This window comes from Schistocerca nitens, chromosome 7 (genome assembly GCF_023898315.1).
Source record: "Schistocerca nitens isolate TAMUIC-IGC-003100 chromosome 7, iqSchNite1.1, whole genome shotgun sequence".
Classification (NCBI taxonomy): domain Eukaryota; kingdom Metazoa; phylum Arthropoda; class Insecta; order Orthoptera; family Acrididae; genus Schistocerca; species Schistocerca nitens.
The window spans coordinates 145,827,272-145,840,140 of record NC_064620.1 but is presented as its reverse complement, the minus strand read 5'-3'; the positions used below and the strand labels follow the sequence as shown (position 1 = coordinate 145,840,140).

Here is a 12,869-nt window from a genome sequence, read left to right as displayed (position 1 = left end):
AATGTGTCCCCAGAGGCAAAGACACACGGATTGAGGTCACGTGTTCTTGTAGGCTATGCACCAGGAAACTCCTCCAGATATGCTTTCGTGGGAGGTTCCAGCAACCAGATCTTTCACTGATCGACGGACATGAGGTGCTTCTCCCTCTTGTACGAGAACACTGGTGTCCATCCAGTTGCGCTCTTCCAAACCAGGAATCAGTTGCTGTCCAGGGAGGTCTCGATAAATTGCGGCCGTCACGGTTCACCTGGCAGACCCTCTGGCTTGTGTTCCTTTCAAAGACGAACGAACCGAGAATAAAGATGCTCGTGAATCCACACCCCACACACACATACGACGAGTGCAGTTGCCGTTGGTGCGCAACACGCTGTTAAACTGTACGCCAGATTCGGTAGTTCTCTGTATTCACTGCACTCTATAGAGTACCGCGTCATTCCATAGAATATTGACATGTCCGAAAGAACAGATGCGTTATTCGTATCGTTAAAACTAACCGGCCGATGACCTTCTTCAGTGCGGATGCACACGAATTGCCTGAACTCTTACGGGATTCTGTGGATTGTCTGCCGCGAGTAATGGGTATAATGGCAGGGGCACTACGAATGTAGAGTGTGGACCATAAGTTGAGAATGTGAGTCTCACGGGGAGCGAGCCGGCGATAAGTCCCTGCAGACGCACTATCGTCTGCGCCCTCGGTGGCTCAGATGGACAGAGCGTCTGCCATGTAAGCAGGAGATTCCGGGTTCGAGTCCCGGTCGGGGCACACATTTTCGACGGTCTCCGTTGATGTATATCAACGCCCGTCAGCAGCTAATGGTATTGATTTAATTGTAATTTCACCATAGAACACTGGCCGGCCACATGTCATCGAATTCAATCCGTTCCAGAAACCGAAAAGCGAATTCAGAACGTTGCTGCGGATCGCGAGGTTTCAGTCTCTGCACCGTCTGTATCTTGTATGGGTACCAGTGTCAAATGGACTTGCAGAACTTTCCCTATTGTTGGCCATGGGATTGACAATTCTCGCGACACTGCACGATCACTAGCGCTACTAGCTCATTGTCAGTTACAGCAACACTTAGCTTGTTAGCTACTTTCAGGTGCGACATCAAGCTCACCTGTGTCTTCGAATCTCATTATCATCTTCTTCAAACCATTTAATGACATCGGGCCTTTCAGTCGGCTATACTCTCTCAGTGCAGCACTGTAGCTGCTGCCATTCACATAAAACAGTTTCACTAACATCGCACGGTCTCTCTTCTCGATAGCCGTACTGTTCACTCAGGTTGCGGCTTCTCAAACGACAGCGTACTTGTCACACCGTCGTACAAACAGCATGCAGCGCCAAATTTACACCTGGTGGCCACAATTGTTTTCCAGCGTAAATCAGCTCAGTATTAACGCATTTACACTTCTAGCAAGTTTCGCTGCCATACTATAATTACAGGTCATACGGGACCTCTGTGAGCAGCTCCACTTTAATTATAACCACCTCGTATTTGCTATTCCTCCAGGAACTCTGTGCGTCTTATCAAAGGATCCGGACACGCCTATCCAATGCGGAATTAATGTTACAAGAGGAGGACCAGTCAGTATGAAGGTAGAAGGCAATATTACGTTGTCTGTGGAGAAACAGTAACGCTAGAATGTTTCGGTCAGAAGCGCTCAATGACTCCGAACATAGACGAGTCATCAGATGTCATTCTGAGTAACGGATCTCTCTGGGGCAGTCCAATAAGATTGGTGGTGATGTGACTGAAGTGGAGACGCGAAGGAACCACCACAGTTAAGCTAGCTCAAACAGAGCTCACGTACTTACGGATAGTGACCGTCCAGAATGGCGGAGAGCGGCTGTAAAAATCGCATCAAGTTATGGGATATGTACGTAGGACGCAGCTGTACATTTATTGACTTTCTAGAACCGTTCGGAGTCGTAATTTTACCGATAAATCGCACGGTGTTGCACAACGCTCTCCCTTTATCGTCTGCCACTGCGATTATGTGAGCATCACCGCGATTGCTAAACGAACCTCTTACGAAACGCTCTCCTCTTCTTTTCATCTTCAGTATATCTTCTACTAGATCTATATGCTAAAGGTTCAAGACTAATGAGCAGTAAAGTATGATGGCCGACTCTTTCCAGATGTATTAACTGCTTTAAAGGTTCTCTGACGTTGCGTCGGATGGTACAGTGGAAACTTCACTACGACAGGTGTTTCCGCAACAGCGTCCAAAAAGGTGACAAGGCATAGAGAGTGCTCCACCGAACAATTTCAGACAGGGGACCTGGAGCAGGAGAAGCCAGCTTAAGGGGATATGGAAGTAAACTTGTCTACCTCTTTGTCTAGCATTACCGTTTTTCAGCTTATTTACAACTAAGATGCGTACAAGTTTACAGGTATTGTGCTGTTTATTTAAATGTACATTCTTTATTTTCTAGAAGGAAACAAAGATGAGTCTGATTACTAAGAAGTGTGATTGTGATACAGGTCTTTTTTTTTACTTGTTCATAAGGTGGCTCTCTTGCGTCGTATTTACATTGTTTTATGAGAGAACGTGCTGTGAATCAACGACAGACCCTTTCATTAGTCAGTGCTGTTCAGAGACGAACAGTAAAATACGATGATGCAGTACCGGTATAATTTCGCAGAACTCACTGACATACACCTTGTGTATGGAGTAGCACGTTACAATGCTCTTGCTGCTGAAAGGCTGTACAGCGAACGATTTCCTAACAGGCATCATTTGCTACAACAAGTGTTTTTTTTTCTCTCAATCGATGAGTGCTGGAGACTAGTGCATTAGAAAGAAGAAACGAGGAACCTGGCAATATGAGGACACTCGCACACATGATTTGGAAGAGGAGGTGGTGCAACGTGTTGCTGCGAACCTCACCACAAGTATCCGTCGTATTGCAAGTGAAGTGGTCGGTCCACATACTAGCGTGTGGCGAGTACTGAACGAACAACAGTTACACCTACATCATCCGCAACAGAGTCCGTGCAATTTTTGTGACCGATTTTGCACCAAGGTTCGCATTGTGTCAATAGTTGCTCCAACAATGGATTAATCGACCAAATTACGTCCAAATCGTGCTGTTTACTGATCAGGCCTCATTTGCTCGTGATGGTATTTAGAATAGCAGGAATAGCCATGTGTGGGATGAGGAAAACCTTCACACCGTAGTAGAGTCACACCATCAAGTAAGTTTTGCTGTGAACATCTGGGCCGCAATTGTGGGCGACAATCTCATTGGGCCATGTGTTCTACCTGACCGTCTGAACTGCCACCTGTGCTTGAGGTTCGTGCAAAGAATTCTACCTGAGTTGATGCAGAACGTACCCGTGGCTGTCGTCAGAGGATGTGGATACAACATGACGCCCCTCTTCACAATGGATGTCCGCAGCCATCTCAATGCTGTGTTTCCTGGTCGCTGGATTGGAAGGAGTGGTTCTGTTCAATGGCCTACGAGGTCACCTGGCTTGAATAACCTTCATTATTTCGTAAGGGGATATGTAAAGTCACTTGTGCCTGCGACCACAGTGGATATGGAGATGGAATTAGTTGCCAGAATTGTAGCTGTCTGTCATGTGATTCTAAACACGGCACGGATATTTGTCAGGCTTGCATTGAGGTTGATGGCCGGCGGTTTCAGCACATTTTGCAAGATACAGTACAAATGATACGTCCACTGTGTGAATGCTGGTATTTGCAGTTCACTGTAATTAATGTAAATGAAAAAGTACACAGAAATGTGATTTTATTCCTATTATCTCCTTAAGCTGGCTTCTCCGATCCCACATTCGCTACCCCAAATTGTTCAGTTGAGCATCCTGTATGTCTTGCTAAATTTTTGGAAACTTACGGAAACACCCTGTTTATCAGTGACGCAGCTGTTTGTCGTCTTCAGGTACAACTACAGAGAACTGCAGTGGCTTGAAATTTATACGTTGTGCCACCTGATGAATCTCCCGAAGTTACCTGCTAGGTCATTCATACTGTCCGATCAAAAGTATCACGAAACTTATTAGTCCACATTAATATCGGGTGCGTCCTCCCCTCGCCTTTATGACTGCATGAACTCTGCTGAGGAATCTTTTAGTGAAATGTTTGAATTCCTGTGCAGTAAGGGCAGCTCATTGTTCGGTAGTGATGTTGGATGGTGGGCTCTGGAGCAAAGTAGACTAATCCCATAGGTGTTCCATTGGGTTCAGCGTGGAGCTCTGGTCAGGTACTTCCATTTCAGGAGCGTTATTGCCCTCGTGCTATTGCCTCAAAGATGCTGCATTATGTGACGTGCATTTTCATGCTCAGTCACGTTCCCAAGCTATTCCTCTTCTGGACGCACGAGGTGCGACAATAAAGTAATGAGACTGATTTTCTTTGCAAGATGTGGCAATCCTGCAGGCTTGCGTAGGCACAATATCTTTGACCTTGGTCTGTAAGATGCTTCTAGTCCATGTGGCATTTCGATGCAACTGCTCAGTCATGAGTTGCGCTGTAATTACTTAACACGTGTATGTGTCTCTCGTCACGGAAATGGAACTGCATATTATTGCGCAACGGTATGCCATTTCTTTTTGCGTTAAATTGGATGGAAACGTGATGACAACTTACGGTAAGCTTCAGAAGGCTTTTGGAGGGGAGGTTACGTCAAGAGCTCAAGTTTTTCGTTGGCATAAAATGTTTAGTGAAGGCAGAGAGAATGTTGAAGATGAAGACCGCAGTGGACGACCATCAACCTCACGGACGGATGTCAACTTGGCCAGGGTGCGTGAACTCGTACGATCTGATCGAAGATTATCCGTGAAAATGATTGAAGAAGAACTGAACATTAATAATAACTGAAGATCTTGATATGAGAAAGATTTGTGCAAAAATGGTCCCCAAAAATCCCACACCACAACAGCGAGAAACACGGAAAAATGTGGCAGCCGATCTGTTAGAGGAAACGGAAATCAATCCAGAATTGTTGGATGGTGATGAAAGTTTGTTTTTTCAGTACCATCCAGAGACAAAACGCCAAAGTTCACAATGGTGCTCAAAGGGATCACCAAGACCAAAAAAAGCTCGCATGTCAAAGTAAAAAGTGAAATGCATGCTTGTGTGCTTCTTTGATTCCAAGGGAATTGTTCATAAAATGTGGGTGCCTCCTGGACAAACAGTTACCCAATATTACTACAAAGAAATTTTAGAAAGACTTCGTAAAAGAGTTATTCGTGTCCCTGCCAACATTGCCGATAATTGGATTCTGCATCACGATAATGCGCCATCACATACTGCTCTGTCAGTACAGCAATTTTTAACCTCAAAACAAATTTCAGTACTACCACAGCCACCTTATTCGCGCCGTGCGACTGTTTTCTGTTTCCAAGAGTCAAAACGGCGGTCAAGGGACACCATTTTCAAACAACACAAGATGTCCAAAAAGCTGTGACGAGGGTCTTGGAGGATATTACAGAAGATGAGTTCCAGAAATCTTACCATCAATGGCAGAAGCGCTGAAAAAAGTGTGCGCAGTCAGAAGGGAACTACTTTGAATGAGACAACACTAAACTTGACTAAAGCGGTAAGCAACATTCTTTTTCACATCAGTCTCATTACTTTACTGTCACACCTCGTAGCGCAGAATGCTGTAACATGTCTTCGTGTCCTTCGTCTTTCTTGTTTTCTTAAGCGGAAAACGAGAGCGCATCCTAACCACGAAAAATGTCTCCATAACGCACCAAATATTCCAGATTTAAGTGTTGACACTCCACTAAACGGCAGGTAACGTTTTTCATGGATTCGTCAAAACAGCTCACTGTCACACAGTATAACGTGATCAATCACTCCAAATAATTCTGTTACAATCATCAATATCCAGTAGCTTCGCTCTTTAACTAACCTCAAATGTCCCCTAGCATTGCCTATAGAAGTATGTGGCCCTTGGGATGCTACTCGATCATCGTATCGCATTCTTTTTAACTCTGAATTCACAGTCATTGTGCTTGATTGACTGGTGATAGATCTTTGTAACTCAAGAAAATTTCCTGAAGGTAAAGTCAGAGAAGAAAGACTGTTCTTCTCTCGTACCATTCGCGAGCAGGAAAGGGGTTAAGGGGAGTTAGAGCGGAAAATTTCTTTTTCACATTTTCGGATTTTTATCTCATTATAAAATTTGCAATTTCCCAAATAAAATGATATATACATATCACTTATAAACTCACACGGGAAGTATTTTAGTTTAGTTATTTAAATATAATCTACATCGGTAAAAATGTTAAAATTTTTACGAGCATTACTTCAAGATCTAATAAAATTGGTAATTTGTCGTATAGAAGGCTCCGGATTGCTGTGTTATAAAGGATAAATTAGGCGTTTGTATTGGTAGCACCGTCAAAAAAAGTATTGTATCGTTTCATAGTGTGAACACGCGTTGTATGTCGAAGTGCTAACGTTTTTGCGAGGCAGGCTAACAGACAAAATGATTGATGAAGTACAGCAGTATTACGGGATGGCCATTAGAAATAATACAGAGGATTTGTTGAAAACGAAGCAGTCAGTATGGGCTACCTCCTTCCGCAGACTGTCAACTGATGAAAAACCAGTACACCACCTTTGCCCTCCTGGATCTGATTCATGGTGCAATTACCGCAATGCCCAGTACTCGAACAGTTCATATAGCCATAAACATTTCATCCCAGCAGCAATCATGGACATCACAAAACCTATTTACAGAGACCTGGCAAATCATGAATTACTGAAGAAGTGTCTGCATGGTCAGACTCAAAATAACAATGTGTCGTTCAATAATCTTATATGGACTCGCTTGCCAAAAAATGTTTTTGTTGGAATACAGACACTAAAGTGGGGGCCAGTGATGCTGTTATTGCTTGTAATAATGGCAACATTGGTAGGGTGAAAGTGCTACAGCATATTTGAATTAATCCTGGAGCAAACTGCATCAGAGTACTTGAACGGATGGACAAGGTTCGCATTGATAAAGCAGAATATGCAGCACAGTTGGACACTAAGGAGTACAGAAAGAAGAAAAGAAGAAAAAAACGTGGAAAAAGATCAAGAGGATGATATACAGTATGGTGCAGGGTGCTTCTGAGTGACTAAAAATAAAAAATTAAGCATATATTAAGTGAGTTACAGTCTTTTGAAACTTTAGAAGCCGTTCCTGAAACATTACATTTTCTGTTGCATTTTTCCCTAAAACTCAAAAACCACTTCCACTAGAGTATTCAAATTATCAGGGAGCAATAACATATATATCCTGAGTCTACTGAAGTAAAACAAGACCATAATGTTATGCATAATTAAAATTATTTAGGATAAAGTACAAAAAAAGTACACAAAATTTTAACCGTGTAATGAAAAAACTGTATTTACGAAAGAAGTGGCTGAAATCCAATTATTGTACTTCAGTAGACAGAAAATACAGTTTAATGTCCTGTAAATGTTTCATGTCAATGGCTACAGTGGTTCCTGAAATACAGGGCAGCCAAGTCACTACTCTTAAATTTAACGTTGTCTGGATAGGGCGTTCCAACTCCCCTTATGAAACAATGATACTCAAAATATCCTTCTCTAAATGCCACAAGATGTGAGGCAGACATAGTGTGTCTCACACCTCATCAGACTGAAACACATGATAGTGGGTCCACAACCGATTATATTGAGATAAGGAACCACTGGTCGAAAATGCATATTTATTGTGTTACGGGTATACACAGCGCACTCCACATAACAACAATGTAGCTCATAGTAATTGTTCAAAGTGGCGATCGCTAGTCTCAATGCATGCATGGCAATGGGGCATGAAGTTCTACCGCACTCTTTCAACGATCCATAGTGTCTGTTGTACCAGAAGACATGCAGCTTGGAACCTAGCACCTACGTCTTTATCCGTTTCTACAGCGGTTCCTGGAAAAAGTACAGAGGTGTGAGGTCCAGCTGTCGAGCTGTCCATAAGACAGGACCTTCACTTCCAAACCAACAATGAGGGTACTTGTCGTCAGGTGCTTGCGGGCACTGACATCAAATTGGGCTGGTGCAACGTAGTGTTTAAACGACATCCTTTTGCCGACAACAAGAACCGTAGCAGCACAACTCGCAGGAACACCAGGTAATGAGGACCAGTCAAACGGGCAGGCAGCAAATAAGGTCCCATAAGGTGATCTTTAGCAATGCCGGCCTATAAGTCGACAGAGAATCTTTGCTGGTGGCCACCGATGTGGGTAGCGTGGGGATTTTCCTCGCTCCAGACATGACTGTTGCGGCTGTTGAAAATACAGGGTGATTCAAAAAGTATACCACAACTTTAGGAATTTAAAACTCAGCAACGACAAAAGGCAGAACTAAGCACTATCTGTCGGCGAATTAAGGAAGCTATAAAGTTTCATTTAGTTGTACATTTGTTCGCTTGAGGCGCTGTTGACTAGGCGTCAGCGTCAGTTGATGCTAAGATGGCGACCGCTCAACTGTAACTGGACTACTGTAACTGGACTACAGTATCTGGAGATGTTAGAGAATTGGCTGTTCCCTCAGCTCGAACAAGAAGCACAACAATTCATATTTCAGCAGGATGAAGCGCCACCACATTGGCACTTATCTCTCCGTAACTACCTGAACGTCAACTACCCGAGGCGATGGATCGGCCGCCAGGCAGCCCGTGACAGAGCACTTCATCAAAAATGGTTCAAATGGCTCTGAGCACTATGGGACTCAACTGCTGAGGTCATTAGTCCCCTAGAACTTAGAACTAGTTAAACCTAACTAACCTAAGGACATCACAAACATCCATGCCCAAGGCAGGATTCGAACCTGCGACCGTAGCGGTCTTGCGGAGCACTTCATCACTGGCCTCCAAGAAGCCCTGATCTTACCCCCTGCGATTTTTTCTTATGGGGGTATGTTAAGGATATGGTGTTTCGGCCACCTCTCCCAGCCACCATTGATGATTTGAAACGAGAAATAACAGCAGCTATCCAAACTGTTACGCCTGATATGCTACAGAGAGTGTGGAACGTGTTGGAGTATCGGGTTGATATTGCTCGAGTGTCTGGAGGGGGCCATATTGAACATCTCTGAACTTGTTTTTGAGTGAAAAAAAACCTTTTTAAATACTCTTTGTAATGATGTATAACAGAAGGTTCTATTATGTTTCTTTCATTAAATACACATTTTTAAAGTTGTGGTATTCTTTTTGAATCACCCTGTATTATCACAGGTGAATGAGGTCTCATCCGTGTACAATACAACCTATACGGAGTTAGACACTACAATTGTACGGTGGATAATCCATTGATAGAAGTAACTGTGGGGCTCAAAATCCGCTGGAGCGAGTGTTTGCACACGTTCTCTACGATAGGGTTCAAATGGCTCTGAGCACTATGGGACTCAACTTCTGTGGTCATAAGTCCCCTAGAACTTAGAACTACTTAAACCTAACTAACCTAAGGACAGCACACAACACCCAGCCATCACGAGGCAGAGAAAATCCCTGACCCCGCCGGGAATCGAACCCGGGAACCCGGGCGTGGGAAGCGAGAACGCTACCGCACGACCACGAGATGCGAGCGTCATCTACGATAGGGGTGTAGTACCTGTACCACCAGTACTGACCACACTGTATCCTTCGAAGTGTGCGTTTCACAGCAAAGTTATTGCTGGGTGGTCGGCCACACTATCCAACACAATCACCTCAAAGTCTGGTGCTCGGGCATGTCTTTGGCGGGAACCTTGACCAGTTCCCTGTGGCTAAACGACCCTGTCTCTCGTAATTTGGTATCCAGTTTATAGAATTAGGATAACGCCTAAATGGAAAACGTGTTCTTTATATCCAATGCTGATTTACAGCAGCACATCCTGCTGCGCCATACATTAAATGAATGTCTTCCAACTGTCGTGACAAGTAACGTTCTGTCTTTGACTACGTGTCGTGCGCTTTACACAGTAACACACATCCCTAAGGACACGTCTCAAGCTGTCTGATGCAATGGACAACTGGCATTAGTGATAATAGTGTGCACGCGACATAGGTTAACGCGCTGATGCGATGCATGTGGTCGTCATGTGACACACGTGCTATGAACTAAGCTGTGTACAGTATATCTGTTTGGTGGTCAGGGATGTACGCAGTTTATCACCCACTTCCTGTTCCGGTCTACAACACACACGCGGAATCTTTAAGATAGTGCGGCAGCACTCCATGCGATGTTGCAATGCATCCACTGAGACTGGCGACCGTCACTTTGAGCAGTTGTTATGAGCTACATTGTTATTATGCTGTGTACACTGTGTATGTCCATGACAAAATAAATGTGCATTTCCGACCATTGGTTCCCTGTCTTTATATGATGGGTTGTGGACCAGCTATCACATGTTTCAATTTGACTTAAAGGGTTTGAGACACCCTACATATAGGCAAAGAATGACGTGGAGTTCAGTAACCACCGTTTTGGCCTCTTGCAAGTCGTGAAGTTTAGACGTTATATTCAAGGGTTTCAAAAAGCTCAGTGAGAAACACTGTAACAGAAGACAGCGCAGAACACAGGGAACACCAGTCTTCGCAAGTTAGTCTGTCGGGAGACAGCATCCTGTTCACATCAGGAGCTGTGCAGCTGAGGCTATTCTGACCATGTTTGTTACCACGTCTGTAACTTAAACAGGGGGCCAATTAGAAGAAAGAGTGAATGTAAAAATTCGCTGTTAAACTGGAGAAATACAGCAAAGATACCTCAACATAATTCGGCAAGTGTTCGGCGTCATTGTAATGAATCTTTCGAGGCGTTTTGAGTCGGACGCGAGCTTCAGGAACGAAAGAACATCATTGGAACACAATGAGAGGTCAGAAGGACCTTCCACGTGAAAAATGTATGAAGATGACGAAATTCATCCCCATGGCGAAAGCCAACGTATCTGTGCCACGCGAAAGCTGGCTACGCGACGACGTCAATCCAACATTTCATCGTGCTCTCCTCACACTCGAATTTTCAGCATTCACTGTGTTCGCCAGATATGGCCCCTGCGGACTTCGCCATCTTTCCAAAACAAGTGATCCTCCACGAACGTCACCGTTTGGCCGCTGTTGTGAGGATCCAGCATGTGAAGTTAAGAATATCGATGCTGTGTTCCTTCGGATATTCATGCATGCTCGAAGGGACATTGCATCTTTGTTCTTAACAACACGAACTGCAATATCCTTAGTATCCGACAATACCCGGCGGCAACTTACAATTAAAATGTCCGCCCTTGTACGGGAACGACATAAAGTGTGTTCGAGTAGAGGTTGTGACGCTGGTACGACGGCATTTGGAAGTCTTGAGTATGGCCGTGAGTCGTACACAGATAGCCAAAGCGATCAAGGGGAGCTGGCCGTTGTGACCGAGCGGTTCTAGGCGCTTCAGTCTGGAACCACGCTGCTGCTGCGGTCGCAGGTTCGAATCCTGCCTTGGGTATGGATGTGTGTGATGTCCTTAGGTTAGTTAGGTTTAAACACTTCTAAGTCTAGGGGACAGATGACCTCAGAGGTTAAGTCCCATTGTGATCAGGACCATTTGAACCATTTTTGATCAAGGGGCCCCTGGAGTAAAGTAAGATATCAGGATTCGAGTCCCTGATCGGCACAAGATTTCATTGTCGTCTTTCCTTTAAACTGCTGATAGTTGTCCGTATTCGCAACTGCTAATACATTTCAGATGTGTCATAACGGCTGTAGTCGCCAGTTACAGCTTGAAATACAGAAGATGCTTTATATGCTTCTAGATCTACATATCTATCTATATAACTTTCCTTGTTTGCTCTGATTTCCATTATTTTGTTATAATGACCGTTTCTTCCTATTTAGGTCGGCGTCAACAAAATACTTTTGCATCCAGAGGAGAAAGTTGGTAATTGAAATTTCGTGATAAGACCCATCCCAATGGTGTCCTTCCCAAGTCCAGTATCACGTCAGTGACACTCTCTCACCTATTTCGCGGTAGTACAAACGTGTTGCTCTTCGTTGAACTTCCTTCATGTGCTCCGTTAATCCTATCTGGTAAGGATCCCAGGCAGTACAGCAGTACTCCAAACGAGGACAGACATGCGTATTGTAGGCCACCTCTTTAGTAGATCTATTGCATCTTCTATGTGTTCTGCCAACAAAACTCAGTCTTTGGTTTGTCTTCCCCACAACATTTAATATGTGTTCTTTCCAATTAAAATTGTTCGTAATTGTAATTCCTAGGTATTTAGTAGAATTTACGGCCTTTAGATTAGACTGATTTATAATGTAACCGGAATTGTTTCGAAAAGAAGTGTACCAGAACAGGCTTCCCGAGTGGTAGAACTGTATATGGTGTGTGCTTTGAAGGTGATAGTGCGTAACTGTAGATACACAAATAAAATAATTTTATGTAATCCGAGCTAGACTCCAAACTTATCAACAGCAAACATACAGGGGGGTCGGAAATTCCCGTTACAGACTTCTAGGACTTGTAGAGGGGAGTGACTACATCATAGCTTGAATAGGAACCCATGTCCGGAAACGTCATCCAACGAGACTACAGAGCGTCAAAGCTACAGGCGCGGGCGTCTGTAAATGTACGTATACACGGGGTGATTCCGTGGTGATGTTACAGACTTTCTAGGATGATGGAGATAGATAAATGTATTAATTTGAAGTAAAGATCCCTGTACCGGAAACGAACGAGTCGAAAGTTATTAACGAAAACCGTTCTGATACCTCTGACATTTGAATACATGTATCGTTTCTTGTGTTGCGAAGAGTGTAGGGTTTAACTTTCAGTTGTGGTAGTGTGGACAAAGACGAGAATAAATGTCGAATAAACGTGGGCTCTAAAGTGCGTACCTTAACAGCTATGAACACTTGCTCA

At 43.9% G+C, this 12,869-nt stretch overlaps 1 non-coding gene across 1 annotated transcript; it reads left to right on the top strand.

The window, feature by feature from the left end:
• The first annotated feature begins 688 nt into the window (after window positions 1–688).
• Window positions 689–763, top strand: Trnat-ugu (transfer RNA threonine (anticodon UGU)). Its single transcript has one exon. It is a non-coding gene; the product is annotated as a tRNA-Thr (tRNA).
• Window positions 764–12,869: the final 12,106 nt, after the last annotated feature.